At 38.5% G+C, this 16,013-nt stretch overlaps 1 protein-coding gene across 9 annotated transcripts in view; it reads left to right on the top strand.

The window, feature by feature from the left end:
* STARD9 (StAR related lipid transfer domain containing 9) overlaps positions 1–16,013 on the top strand; it is a 128,255-nt gene that overhangs the window by 24,674 nt on the left and 87,568 nt on the right. The window lies entirely within an intron of this gene.

Below are 16,013 nucleotides of genomic sequence, written 5' to 3'. Positions count from 1 at the left end.
ACATCTAACCCTGGGCTAGTTTCTAGCTATAGAGATGGATTTTACTTCGTTCTTATTTTGTGTTACATTTATAAAATATACTGAAAGCCAAAAAGTGCATTTCTTTACCAAATGTGTATGTCATGTAGAACATCTTTAAAATAGAGTAGATCCAGGGTGACTGGGGGGCTCAGTTAAGTGACTCTTGGTCTCAGCTCAGGTCTTGATCTCAGGGTCATGAATTCAAGGCCTGCATTTGGCTCCCTGCTGGGTGTAGAGCCTACTTTAAAAAATAAAATAGAGTAGATCAGTGAATGAAATTTTAGCATATTTGCTGTTCATCATCCCTCCTCATTTTGGTACTAGTCAAGTTGAGTACAGGTCATATTTAGTAGTTGTATTATAGTCCAGCATTGTGAATTACTATGCACATTCTGGTGGTGCAACTGGGAAGCTTCTTGGGAGCCATGCCTGTGCTTTGAGGTAGCTCCATGCTTGGTCAAATGGCCACATAGGAATGGAAGGTATATATATGAAGGGGAGCCAATAAGAAGAAAGATCATAGAGTTAGAATTCTGTAAACAGGGCAGACTTTTAAAAGAGCATCCAACATGTAATACTGTTTATAGTTAAGATTGTAGACTATAGAGCCAAACTACCTGGGTTTGATTTTCATCTCTGACATTTACTAGCTGTATGACTTTGGGCAACTTTCTTGACCTTCAGTTGCCTCATCCGTAAAATGAAGATGAAAATAGTATCTATTTCATGGGTTATTGTGGAGTAAGTTAATGCATGTCAAGTGTTTTGAAACTTCCTGGTACATTTCAATAGTGAATTAATGGTTATTCTTCTTGTTACCTTGACATTGATCATGACACTAGACTGGCAAACTATCTGAATTTCTTTCTTTCTTTCTTTCTTTCTTTCTTTCTTTCTTTCTTTCTTTCTTTCTTTCTTTTCTTTTCTTTTCTTTTCCTTTCTTTTTCTTTCTTTCTTTTTGTTTTGTTTTGTTTTCTTTTCTTTTCTTTTCTTTTCTTTTCTTTTCTTTTCTTTTCTTTTCTTTTCTTTTCTTTCTTTTCTTTCAATGCAAGTCCTTAAGGGATTTAGATGGAACATAGGGTTTCCTCTTCAGAAATATTCTTTAAGGGCAACTTTGCTTGCACACATTTATTTCATAAGATGAGGACATCCGTAGCATGGGAAAGAAAATCTCACAAGTTTTTTAAAAAGATTTCTTTGTCTCCTAAAAATTTTCTCTATAGTAAAGCAGATCCATTGTAAGCTTCTATCAATTCACTTTGTAGAGTGGCTGAAGTTTTTCTTATAACGGTAGTTCTTAAAGTGAGGTCTCCAGGTCAGCATCAGTATTACTGGGGAATTTGTTAGAAATGCAGCTTCTTGGGCTTTGCCCCATACCTACTGAATCAAAAATTCTGGGGGTGGGGCCCATCAAACTCTTTTTAACAGCCCTCCTGGTGATTATGATGCATGCTAAAATCTGAAAACTGCTGCTTTACAAATTTTCTATTTGTAGACAAGTGGGAGTATAATCATAATTACAGGTTGCGGGGGAGGGACTGGAAGTTAGGAAGCAGCTGTCTTAAATGAGTTAACTTCATAGTGTAGTCTCTGGTTTGCGAAGTACTTTCACATGTGTTGTCTAGACACATGTATTTGATTATCTTAAAATTGTTGTGGTAGATACCATTATTTCTACATTTTGGAAAGGCTGATAGAGACTTCCATTATCTAATAAGTGATAGAGCTGGAAGTTTGTCATTTGGAGTCTTCTGAGTCCAAATCCTGGCCTGTTTCTATAGCACTACTTAGCCTTTTTATCCTTAAGCTGTGGGTGGGCTGTTTCCAGGCTGGCTTCCTCAGTAACTGACTCCAAGATGGGAAGTTGTGAAGGTAGTTTATTAGGGAGTATTGTCAGGAAAGAAATGGTAGGTAGGGTGGGGAAGTGAGACCAGCAAGGGAAAGAGGCTGAGCAACTTCATGGGGGTGCTTATTTAAAGACAGCGTAGAGGCTTCGTATTCAAGAATTTCCTCATCAGTTTTCTTGCACCTGTCAGCTATTAGTTAAGGCTGACTCCTAGGACATCTGGCTTTCAAAAGAAGTTCCAGTAACCTGAGAGCAGTGCTCCAAAAAGAGACAGAGACACCGGTATTGATTTTGGGGAGTTAAAGCACACCAGCTACCCAATGTGCATAAAAATGGTAAAGGAATCCAAGTGGCTGTGGATGGAACATTAACAGCACCTGCTATACCATCAAAATTGATATAGAAGACTACAGTAGGGAACCTAAGGAATTGTGAAATATATGCTGGTCCCAGAGTGGAATATGGCACTACCCCTTTGTGCATCCTGTCCCCAGCACTTCCTGGAGAACTCTGTTCCCCATGCAGTTTCTGGTTATATCCCACAGTCAGTGATAACCACAGGGTCCTGTGATTTCAAAATCCTTAGACATGAAGGAAAAAGATACCCAACAATTTCAAATTTTAATTTAAATGAAGTTGACTGTGGCTTCTAGCTAACCAATTAATCAGAAATGTTTTCTATTAAGAATCTCATTTTGTGATCAATTAGGTAAAAGTGGCTTAACTATTGCTATGTGATAGTCATTCATGCTGCTTACTGAGTATTCATGGTTCTTCATCTCCTAGATAGAATTTTACTTCCTGGTCCTATTGTGTGAGGTGGGGCCATATGATTAGTTTTGTACAGTGTGTTATGAGGAGAAATTATGCCTGAGCATTGCTAGGGTATGACCTTCCAAGCCTTCTTTTCTTCTGGTACCATGAAGCGACATTGGAAATAGGTTGTTCTGTCAATTGGGTCTTAGAGAAGCTATAACCCTGAGTCCCCTATTGACTCACATGTAGCATGAGCCAGAAATAATAAAATAAAAATAGTTGTTTTAAGTTACCGTGGTTTGGCAGTTTGCTACAGTAACGTTACTTAGCCTGTCCTGACTTATAAACTATTCAGTGTGGAGCTTATTGAATGACTTTAACTTAGCTACAGTATCAGTCATTATAAGAAAATGGACAAGGTGATCTGTACATGTACTTTCATTTTATTTTTAATGATAAATGATTTTCATGTATTTCTAAGGATTAGAAGAACTTTCACATATGCAGGATTCACTTTAGTCTTGCTTTGTTCCCTTTTTCTCTTGAAACCTGAAGACCAGCTTGTATTTTTTAAGAAATTGGCTCTAAAAAGGACTTTTGCCGTATGGTAGGGATTGGCAAACTATGGCCTGTGGGCCAAATCTGGCCATCACCTGCTTTAGTAAAGTTTTATTGGAATGTGGCCACGCCTATTTGTTTATGTATTGTCAGTGGATGCTTTTGTACTGTGAAGGCAGTTAAGTAGTTATGACAGAGACCATATGGCTCACTAAGCCTAATGAATATATTTGGTCTCTGGTCCTAATTAGAAAGAATTTTCTGACCCCTGGCCTATAGGATTTTTAATTAATTTCCGGATGATTTGCCTTAGTTGTTGCAGACATCCTAGCTCTTGGAACTTCTTACCTGATAGAATGAAAGCCTTCTCCTGGATCTCCAATCTCCCTTTATTTTGTATGCTGTCCTTAAGTCAGTGACACAGCTTACTATTCTTGGATTCTGCCTATAACTAAGCAAAGACTCCCTCAGCTTTGATAATCAAACTACTTTCCATATTGCCACTGGCATTGTTTTTGTCCAGGCCAACAGTTGGACAAACTGCTAACAGGTCCATTTATGTGACTGCTGCTCAGTGTTTCTGCTTAGTACCTGTTGCTGTTGGCATTTGAACTTGGCATTGTGATAGGGCTTTCTCGGACTGCATGGAAGGAGGGGATCAAATCATCTCACAGAATGTGTCATGAATGTAAAATTATGTGGGGAAATAGGAAACTGGAAACTGTTAGCAGTCACACAGCTAGCCACGTGACCCTGCAATATTATTTGTTATGGCTCAGAATTCAGCAGTAACTGTAAGAGGCTGATGGTAGCTCTGTCTCAGTAACAGAGTTGATAATGCCAGTTAGTCTGTATCCAATTTGGCACACCCTATTAGCATTCTTATTTGGGTCACCTAATGCTGAGAGTCTCTTAGGCCCATGCTGAATGTGCTTGCTTTTGCGTGGGGTCCAGTTAGTTGGGGCCTGGAAGGCAGGGTCAAATGACAGAAAACATGGCGAATTGTGATCAAGGAGCCACTTGTGGTTGTCTTTTTAGAAGAGGCTGTGGGAATGGAAAGAACTTTGGACTCTTTTCCAGTAAAGCCATCTTTCATCTTTTCTCACAAGATCCTGTCTAATGAATCTATCTTTTTGCAAGGAAAAGGGAAGCAGTAGATCTAGATATCCATCTTTCTATTCTAGGAATTCCTTGCTTATGTCCAGAGGGTAGGACAACTGCATATGGGACCTACCAGATCTCACATGCCATTCAGACAGCTGTCCATGTGAACATTCTTTAGCAAAACAACATTGTTAGAATAGCAAAATCTTGTATAAACAAAGATGTGTGTTTTGGTGATCTCAAAGCTCAATTTTCCTGGTTCCTTTAGGAAGCAAGGGCTTAGACTGGGAATATGAATTTATGTTTCTCCATGCGTGTAAGTGTGTATAAATGATAATGTGTATTTATTAGCACTATAGGAGTACTGCTGCTATGTGCAATTTTCTTTCTCTTTACTTTTTTTCCCCCCAGAACAAAAAAGGCCCTAGATAAGTAGACTGAAGGACTGCCTAGAAACAGGCAGGAATTTCTGTTTTTATCTTTTGATAAGGATGAAAAAAGAATTGCATTTGGTAGAGATATGTTTGTCTCATAACCATGTCCACCAGTGAGAATGCCAATTCAGCAGCTGCCTGCCTTAACATCAAGAACAAGGGGAAAGATAGTACAGAAATGAGGTGGTGCCAAATAAAAGGTCATGTGAATCTGAGGAAAGCTAAGAAGGATAACCACATGCTGAAAGGAGCAATGTAAGCTCTTTTCTTGATGTCGCTACTTCTCCACTGCAAGAAAACTGCAGCAACCAGGGCACTATAAATTGGTCTGTTGATAACATTGTCAAAGGCATAAATAGCACAGATCTGGAAAGCCAGCTCCAAGCTACTCAGGCTGCTAGGAAATGGTTTTCTAGGGAAAAACAGCCCACCATAGACAACATATTCTGGGCTGGTTTGATTCCACGCTTTGCATCCTTGGGCAGAACTGATGGGAGTCTCCTTCAGTTATCTGGTTCAGTGCTCACAAACATTGCTTCTAGGATATCAGAACAGACCCAGGCTGTGGTAGATAGAATGCTATCCCAGCATTTAATTCTCTGTTGGCATCCTCTCATCACATCAGTGCACAAGCTGAGTGGGCTCTAGGAAACATTGCAGGTGATGGTTCAGTTTTCCAAGACTTGGTTAACAAATATGGTGCATTTGATCCACGATGGCACTTTTTACAATTCCTAATATGTTATATTTAACATGTGGTTACTTGCAACACCTTACCTGGACTCATTCAGACCTTTGTTGCAACAAGAATTATGCGCTTCTGGGACGCCTGGGTAGCTCAGTCGGTTAAGCATCTGCCTTCAGCTCAGGTCATGATCCCTGGGTCCTGGGAACGAGTCCCACGTTGTGCTCCTTGCTTGGCAGGGAGCCTGCTTCTCCCTCTGCCTGCTGCTCTCCCTGCTGTGCGTGCACTCTCTCTCTCTCTCTCTCTGACAAATAAATAAATAAAATCTTCAAAAAAAAAAAAAACAAAAACAAAAAACCATGCACTTCCATTAGATGCTATTCAGCAGATTTTTCCTACTTGAGTTCATCTCCTGCCTCATGATGATCCAAAAGTATTAGAAGATACCTGCTGGGCCATTTTCTCCCTTACCAGATGGTCCAAATGAACAGATTGAAATGGTTGTGAAAATGGGAGTTGTGCCCCGACTTGGGAAGCTTCTAGGAGCTACTGAATTGCCAGTTGTGACTGGTGACAGTGGTGATTCTGGATGCCATTTTATGTATCTTTCAAGCTGTTGAGAAACAAGGTGAAATTGAGAAACTAGTATAATGATTGAATAATGTGGGGTTTTGACAAAATTGAAGGTCTACAAAACTATGAAAATGAGTCTGTGTACAAAGCTTCATTAAGCTTGATTGAGAAGTATTTCCCTACAGAGGAAGAATATAAAAATGTTGTGCCAGAAACCACCCAACCAAGTTAAGGATGGCACTCCTGGGGCCTTTAACTTTTAGATTATACATCCGAGACATAAATTCTATGTTTGGTATAAATTTGTCTTACTGGTTTTTTTTTTTAAGATTTTATTTTTTTGAGAGAGAGACAGATCACGAGTGGGTGGAGGGGCAAAGGGAGAGGGAAAGGGAGAAGCAGGTTCCCCGCTGACCAGGGACCCTGATGTGGAACTTGATCCCAGGACCCTGAGATCATGACCTGAGCCAAAGGCAGATACTTAACTGACTAAGCCTCTGTCTTACTGTTTTTCTACTAAGAACTTTAAAAATTTTTGTTTGTAGGGTGCCTGGGTGGCTCAGTCAGTTAAGCATCTGCCTTCGGCTTAGGTCATGATCCCAGGGTTCTTGTGCTGAGTCCTACGTTAGGCTCCCTGATCATGGGGAACCTACTTCTCTCTCTCTCTCTCTCTCGTGCTTGGTCTCCCTCTTTCTCTCTCAAATAAATAAATAAAATATTTAAAATTTTTGTTTGTTTTTGTAGCACTTTTTATGACAAAACTATACTTGAATAGTTCCAACTATCTCTCTCTCACTCCTGTATGTAGCCTTTCTTCTCAATGGGTTTCTTCTTTCTTTTTCTTTTCCTTTTTCTTTTTTTTTTTTTTAAAGATTTTATTCATTTACTTGAGAGAAGAGAGAGAAAGCATTAGCTGGGGGAGGGGCAGAGGGAGAAGGAGAGGGAGAAACAGACTTCCCACTGAGTGCAGAGCCCACACGGGGCTCAATTCCAGGAACCTGAGATCACGACCTGAGCCCAACGAAGGCAGATGCTTAATGACTGAGCCACCCGGGTGCCCCTGGGTTTCTTATTTCTATGTGGAATTTTCTGTCTTGCAATGTCCCATAAATAACAATTAAATCCCACCCTTTTCTTTACCTTAAAAAAGGCAGCAATAGCTATGGGATCAGCTGACAGGGCCCAGAGAGTTCAGGGGAGGCTTTGTTGCAGTTCTAATAGAGGAAGCTGGTACAGGACTTCATACAGAGGTGGGGACTGTTTTGGAATGCCCAGAGGTAAAGATTGGAATGCATGGATTCTTGGAGATCATGGTGCAAGATGAGAGGACAGTTGCCTTTGGTTAGTCATGCTCCTTGGTATTTACCCAAAGGAGTTGAAAACTTACGTCCACACAAAAACCTGTGCTTGAAATGTTTCAGCAGCTTTATTAATTGCCAAAACTTGGAAGCAGCCAAAATTGTCCGTCAATAGGTAAACTGATAAACTGTGATACATCCAGACAATGGATATTCTTCTACGCTAAAAAAAGACATGAGTTACTAAATCATGAAAAGACAGGGAAGAGCCCTAAATACATATTACTAAGTGGAAGAAGCCTGTCTAAAAAGGCTACATATTATGATTCCAAGTGTATGACACTTTGGGGAGAAGGAGGAAGGAATGACTAGGCAAAATACAGGGCATTTTAGGGCAGTGAAATTATTCTGTATGATACTGTGATGATGAATACATGTGATTATACACTATATATATGTCAAAATTCATAGAACTGTACAACATGAAGAAGGAACCCTAATTTGAACTATGGGACTTTAGCTAATAATAATATATCAATATTGTCTCACCTATTGTGACAAATATAGCACAGTAATGCAAGATTTTAATGGGAGAAACTGAGAAGTGGAGAGAGAGCTGAAGAGGTACATGGGGACTCTACTTTCTGCTAAGTTCTTCTATAAACCTATAATTAAAGTATTTTAACTTAAAAGTCAATAGATTTGGAGAAAAAAATACTTGCAATGCATCTGGTAGATATAGCACTGCTGTAAATAATACACTAAGACGTCTTTAATATTGACAAGAAAAAGAAAAACAATCCTGTATGGGCAAAGGATATGAATAGGCCCTTTCTAGGAGAGCAAATCCAAATGGGCAAAAAATAAATGATAAGTTCAAACTCATTGTTACTACAATAATGATGAGATATGAGTTTACATCATTCAAACTAAGAGCAGTAAAAAAAAAAAAAGAGCAGTAATACTGATTGCTGGTGGAAATAGATACTCAGACATTGTCAGAAATTTTTGGAAAACAATCTGTCAATATTTATGAAAATAAGAAATATTTTACCATTTGACCTGGCAGTCCCATTCCTGAAACTTACTCTATAAAAAATAAAAACATCAGTACATAAGGATATATAGTTAAGGATATTTACTGAAACACTTTTAGTAGGGATAAAATAGAAACAAAGTGATTGCCCATTCCTATGGGGAATGGTTGAATCAGTTTTGGTGCGTTTATACAATGGAATATATTGCAGGTGACTTAGAAGAATTTTCATGAGATGATATTGACTGAGAAAAACAAAGTGTATAATAACAATAACATCCCATTTTTATTTTTTAATTTTCATTTTATTAAAAAATTTTTTTTGAGAGAGATATTTGCTGGGCTGGGGAACGAGAATCTTAAGCAGGTTCAATGCCCAGTGCAGAGCCCAATTGTGGGAGGATAGGACTTGATCTCATGACCCTGAGGTCGTGACCTGAGCCAAAATCAAGAGTCGGATGCTTGGGACGAATGGGAAGCTCAGCCAGTTAAGCATCTGCCTTCAGCTCAGGTCATGATCCCAGGGTCCTAGGATCGAGTCCCGCATTGGGCTCCTTTGCTCAGTGGGGAGCTTCTTCTCCGTCTGCCTGCTGCTCCCCCTGCTTGTGCACGTTCTTTCTCTCTCTGACAAATAAATAAATAAGATCTTAAAAAAAAAAAAAAAGGGCAGATGCTTAACCATCTGAGCCACCTCGAGCCCCAATGACATCCCATTTTTATTTATTTATTTTTTAAATCTTTTTTTTTTTAAGATTTTATTTATTTATTCATTCGACAGAGATAGAGACAGCCAGCGAGAGAGGGAACACAAGCAGGGGGAGTGGGAGAGGAAGAAGCAGGCTCATAGCAGAGGAGCCTGATGTGGGGCTCGATCCCACAACGCCAGGTTCACGCCCTGAGCCGAAGGCAGACGCTTAACCACTGTGCCACCCAGGCGCCCCCCAATGACATCCCATTTTTAAAATAAGTAACCAAGGGTGCCTGGGTGGCTCAGTCAGTTAAGCATCTGCCTTTGGCTCTGGTCATGATCTCAGGGTCCTGGGATCAAGCCCTGCATCAGGCTTCCTCCTCAGGGAGGAGTCTGCTTCTTCCTCTCCCTCTGCTGCTCCCCATGCTTGTGCTCTCTCTCTTGCTCCCTTTCTCACTCTCTCAAATAAATAAATTTTTTTAAAAAGGAAGAAAATAACCAAAACCCACAAATATGTAAGTGTGTGTGTGTATGTGTTATGACTGGGAAGAACAAGAAATGATGCCAGTCGTTAACATGTTACCTGAAGGTATGAGATTAATGTAGAAGGAAGGAAAAAGGAAGGGGGAAGAGGAAAGTAAATAAAAAGGAAATAAACCATATCCCCCACAGCATGAGTGATATCCCAATTATTTTAAATTGTATTTGTGTAACTGTAGCTGTGGTGTGTATGCATGAAAAAAGAAAAAGTTATATCTATAGCAAATAACCTGAATGTTCATGGTATATTATATGATAAAAAGCAAGCTGCAGGTTGATGTGTATTGTATGTGTCTAGTTCAGTGAAAACAGAAAAAACAAAGAACTATATATCCTTCTGTATGTGGAGAAAGGTATGGGAGGACATACCTGTTAGATATATCCTTCCCTGCCTAAGTTCCTGAAGGCTTCCTGTTGGTCACCTGAATGAGTGGAATTAGGGGTGAGGAAAGGAATCCAGGGTTAGCTTTTTCTTTATGCGTTGTTGGATTTTTTTTAGTACTAGGTACTAAATACCTAGTGAAAATTAGAGAATGATAATAATAGTAACTATCCCATAAATGTGTTGTGAGGAGTAATAAATTAAAAACATTTAACGTGCTAAGAAGAGAGCCTAACACAAAATAATTGCTTAGTAAATGTTACTATATGGATGTAAAATCCTGGCTTTGAATGAAATACTTCTATTTGTTTTTAAGATTTTATTTATTTATTTGACAGAGAGAGCACAAGCAGGGGAAACAGCAGGCAGAGGGAGAGGGAGAAAGAGGCTCCTCGCTGAGCAGGGAGCCCAATTTGGGGCTCTATCCCAGGACCCCGGGATTATGACCTTAGCTGAAGGCAGACACTTAACTGACTGAACCACCCAAGCACCCCTGAATAAAACACTCCTAATGAAGTATTCATTGTGCAAAGTAAGCCTACAGCTATCTCTAAACAATGGGAGTGGTGCCTAGCACAGTATTTTACCTTAGTAGGCACTCTACAAATATTGTTTGAATAAATAATTTTAAATTCTTTCACTTGATTTTATTAGATTCTTTGATTAATTTAACATTATTTCACATATTTCTGTTTGTTTTCAGAAAATTAAAAGGAAAAGTACATCTGTAGGGTGATAATTTGGGTCAATCATAGTTAATGGATTCAAGAATAAAAGAGATTCCTATGTACTTAAGTAGATGCAGTTTTCAGTAGGGGAATATGGGGATACTAATTGTATTTTCAAGAATCATTATGGAGGAGAGGAGTCTGGGAAGATGGCAGAGTAAGGAAGCATCAGGATTCTGTTTCCCTACCTAGACAGGGATTTCACTGGCCAGATCTGTCTGATGTAATGGTTTTTGAAATTCTGGAGTTTATTGAGGGTTTGCAACTTCCAGAGGAAGACTTGGAGGATAAATTGCAGTTAATTTCCATCAATTTCAGCTTAGCACAGTAGCAGCTACCATTCTTTATACCCAGCCACATGACAGACAGCTATGCACTGGTCCTAGAGCATCTTGCACACAGCCTGCAGGAGTCGGGTAGAAAAAAGACCCTGTCTTCCAAATATCATGAGTCTGTGCTGATCGCTAATTCCTGCTTGCGATCACAGAGTTGCAAAGAGTTGGGCAGCCATTGTTGTTGCACCATTCCCATTGTTGCAAGTCTGTTCCCATCCAGCCAAAGTGGCTTCTGGGGATTTAAAGTGACAACTGTCCACCCTACTCCCACTTCATTTTTCTGTTTTTCCCTATTTGGCAATCAGACATTAAAGACCAGGGCATTTAAAAACACCTACATACATGGGGAAGATTAGGAAGTGACGATGCATGCCCTGGGAACGGCTCAGAAAAGACCGGCCAAAACCTTAAGTTTACATGGCAGGCTGATCCTCAGCACAGAGACAGCCTATAGTAATAAAAAACAAAACAAAAAAAACCAATAAGCAAAAAGAATAACAAGACACAGCATACCCTGGGGAAAGGAGAGAATCTGATTTCCAGAGTTACTACATTATTAGATTCAAATGTTCAGTTTTCACTTGATCTTAGCCAAAAGGCTGAGAAGTGATGACACATGTTCAGTTTTCAACATAAAAAGTCATAAGACATACAGAGAAACCTGAAAGTGTGGCCTATTCAAAGGAAAAAAAAAATTCATCAGGGTACTTGGCTGGCTCAGTTGGTGGAGCACGTGACTCTAGATCTCAGGGTTGTGAGTTCAAAGCCCCATGTTGGGTATGGAGCCTACTTAAAATTTTTTTTTTTTTTAAATTCATCAATAGACACTGTCCCTGAAAAAGACCTAAAGGCAGATATACTAAATAAAACTATGGACCAATTGTCTTAAAGATGCTCAAAGAACTAAAGGAAGATGTGGAGAAAGTCAAGAAAATAACGTATGAACAAAAAGTTATTCTTTAATCATGGATTTTGCTGTCTTTCATTCGTATGATATGTTCTTTTCATTGTTTTGTGAGTAGTTTATAATGTCAGTTTTGATTTCCTCTGATTTGAGGATTATCTGTGTGTTTCTTAATTTCTTTCCTGCTTGGTTGTCCTTGTGCGGCTGATTTTTTGTGGTATAACAATGGCTCATCTATCATATTCCTTGAGACTCTGCCATAAATAATGCAGTATATGTTAAGATGAAAGAAAATAAAACCTGATCCTTAGCATGGCCCCAATACTTAAATAGTTTTATTTCCCAATGTATCTGATTTTCAGATTTCACCTAAACAGCCACACATTGTCGTTACTCACAGCTTCACATAGTGTTGTTCATGCCACCTTGAAACTCATCCCCATCATGAAAATCCTTGTTTGAAACTCAGTACACATGTTCCCTATTTCATAAAGCCTGGCCAGATTCTTCAGCCAGCATTCCTTTCCTCTTTTAGGTCCTGTTGGATATCTTCCTTTTGCCCTTCAAGATAACTCTTAAACCTTTTCCACCTTACTCTCTGCCCCAAGGATGACCTGTTGGACTAAATAATTGGCTCTCTTGGCCTCTGGCTTGAGTCAGTGGAAAGCCCTAGCAGGAGATCTGAGGGATATCCCTCCCATAGGGTTGTCTTGGTCTGGCTTCATCCATTTGTGTTTATGAAGCCCCCCGCCCTCCCCACTGGCCAAAATCTTTATTTTTTGGTAGTAGGGTTCCATACAATATTTTGTTAGTATCAGATATACAACATAGTGATTTGACAATTATATACATTATGCAATGATCACCACAAGTGTGATTACCATCTGTCACCATACAAAGTTATTACAATATTACTGACTATATTTCCTGTGCTGTACTTTTCATCCCTGTAAATTATTTTATAACTGGAAATTTGTATCTCTCATGCCTCTTTACCTATTTTACCCATCTGCTAAACCCCCTTCCTTCTGACAACCAACAGTTTGTTCTCTGTTGAGTCTGTTTTTTGTTATTTGTTTTGATTCTTAGATTCCACATATGCGTGATATCATATGGTATTTGTCTTTTTCTGTCTGACTTACTTCACTTAGCATAATACCCTCTAAGTCTATTCATGATGCTGCAAATGGCAAGATTTCATTCTTTCTTATGGCTGAGTAATATTCCATTGTATAATATATATCTCTTTTTTATTTACTCATATGTTGATGGACACAGTTTGCTTCTGTATCTTGGCTACTGTAAATAATGCTGCAGTGAACTTAGGGGTTCATATATCTTTTCGAATTTGGTATTTTCATTTTCTATGGGTAGATACACAGAAGTGGAATTACAGGGTCATATGGCATTTCTATTTTTAATTTTTTGAGGAACCTCCCTAGCTTTTTCCACAGGGTCTCCACCCATTTATAGTCCCACCAGCAGTGCACTACACATCCTTTCCTCCACATCCTCACCAAAACTTATTATTTCTTGTCTTTTTGGTACTAGCTATTATGACAGGTGTGAGATAACTCATTGTGGTTTTGATTCGCATTTCCCTGATGATTAGTGATGTTGAGCATCTCTGTCCATCTTTATATTTCCTTTGGAGCAGTGTTTATTTAGGTCCTTGGCCCGTTTTTGATCGGGTTATTTGCTTTTTCGGTATTAGGTTGTATAAGTTCTTTATGGTTTTTTGGATAATAACCTCTTACTGGATATATTATTTGGAAATATCTTCTTCCATTCAGTATGTTGTCTTTTCATTTTGTTGATTTTTTTTTTCTGTGCAGAAGCTTATTAGTTTGAAGTAGTCCCAATTGTTTATTTTTGGTTTTGTTTCCTTAGCGTGAGGAAGGAGATACAGAAAAATATTGCTAAGGCCAATATCGAAGAGATTACTACCTACGTTTTCTTTTAGAATTTTTATGGTTTCAGGTCTTACATTTAGGTCTTTAATCCATTTTGAGTTTTTTTTATGTATGGTGTCAGAAAGTGGTCCAGTTTCATTCTTTTGCATATAGCTGTCCATCTGGTCTAATATGTCATGCAAGGCCACTGTTTCCTTACGATTTTCTGTCTGTATGATCTATCCATTCAAACAAGTGGGGTGTTATAGTTCCCTTCTATTAGCATATTACTGTCAGCTTCTCCCTTTATGTCTGTTAATATTTGCATTATATATTTAGGTGCTCCTGTGTGTAGATGTTTACACGTGTTATATCCTTTTGTTGGATTGATCCCTTTATCATTATGTAATGGCGTTCTTTGTGTCTTGTTACAGTCTTTGTTTTAAAAGTCTATTTTGTCTGATAAAAGTATTGTTCCCCCAGCTTTTTTTTCACTTTCATTTTCATGGAATATCTTTTTCCATCCTGTAACTTTCAGTCTGTATATGTCTTAGGTCTGAAGTGAGTCTCTTATAGGCAGCATTAAGATGGCTCTTATTTTTTATCGAGTCACCCTATGTCATTTGATTGGAGCATTTAGACCATATACATTTAAAGTGATTATTGATAGGTATGTACTTATTACTGTTTTGTTAATTTGTTTTTTGGTTGTTTTTGTAGTCTACCTTTGTTCCTTTCTTCTTTTGATCTTCCCTTGTGATTGATGACTTTATTCAACATTATGCTTGGATTCCTTTGTCTTTATTTTTTGTGTATCTATTATAGGTTTTTGGTTTGTGGTTACCATGAGGTTCATATATAACATAATAAATAAATAGCACTCTATATTATGTTGATGGTTGCATAATTTCTAACATATTCTAAAAGTTCTACATCTTGGGGTGCTTGGGTGGCTCAGTTGTTAGGTGTCTGCCTTAGGCTGAGGTCATGATCACAGGGTCCTGGGACCGAGCCCTGTGTAGGGCTCCCTGCTCAGCAGGAAGCCTGCCTTCTCTCTCTCCCACTCCCCCTGCTTGTTTTCCGTCTCTCGCTGTGTCTGTCTCTGTCAAATAAATAAAATCTTAAAAAAACAAAAAAGTTCTACATCTTTACTCTTCTATCCCTCTGTGTTTATGTATATGATGTTATATTTTACATCTTTTTATAAACTTAAATTTTTTTTGAAATGAAAAACTTAGAGAAGATGCAAGTACATTTAAAACTTTATTCCTGAGCCATCTGAAAAGTTGTCATCCTGATGTCCAATTACCCCAAGTAATTGAGTATTTTCTTAAAATGACACTCTCTAATATAACCACAATGCAACTTCAGAATTGGGAAATTAAAGTGTTACATTACTACCATCTCATCTTTAGACCCCATTCATGTTTTGTTGATTGTCTTAGTAATGCTCTTTATACCAAAAAGATGTATTTGAGAATTACTTGTTGCATTTAGTCATCTTATGTTTAGTTTAATCCAGTCTGGAACAGTTCCTCAGTTTTTCCTTATATTCATGATCTTGACACTTTGGAAGATTACAGGCCAGTTATTTTGTAGAATGTTCCTTAATTTGGTTGTCCAGTGTCTCTCCATGGTTAGATTCAGATATACATTTTGGTAGGAATATCACAGAGTTCACTTTGATTACTTGATTAAGGTGGCATCTGCCAGTCTTCTCCACTGTAAAGTTACTCTTTTCCCCTCTTTGTAATCAATATTTTGTTGAGGGGTACTTACTATGTAAATATCCCATTCCTTGTCAAATTTTCAAATTATTTATTATATGTGTATTAATTTGTGGTTCCCCATTTTATTCGGTGAATTACAGTCTGTTATTATCATTGCTTGTTATGATGCTCAAATTGCTCCTATTAGTAGAAAATGATATTTAGAAGATGAGATCTGGGTGGTAGGTGTGGTCATTGCTGTTGGGGTATCACTGCTCCCAGGTTCTCTCAGTAGAGTTAGACAAAGCTAGGGATGATACATTTGTGTGTACACACACACACTCATGCAGTTACATCATATCTATTTCGGTATCTTTTTCTGTTGAAACCCATGTGTTCTCACTGATTCTGATCTGACAGTGTACAGCTCAAAGATGAGAGTGGGAGGAGAGAGCTTGAGTGCTGGATGGAGCTGATTAAAAATAACCCAACCAATGCAACAAAAACAGTTCTAAGAGGAAAAT

This window comes from Ailuropoda melanoleuca, chromosome 5 (assembly GCF_002007445.2).
Source record: "Ailuropoda melanoleuca isolate Jingjing chromosome 5, ASM200744v2, whole genome shotgun sequence".
Classification (NCBI taxonomy): domain Eukaryota; kingdom Metazoa; phylum Chordata; class Mammalia; order Carnivora; family Ursidae; genus Ailuropoda; species Ailuropoda melanoleuca.
Note: the sequence above shows the minus strand (reverse complement) of the source record. Positions and strands in the feature narration are given on the sequence as shown.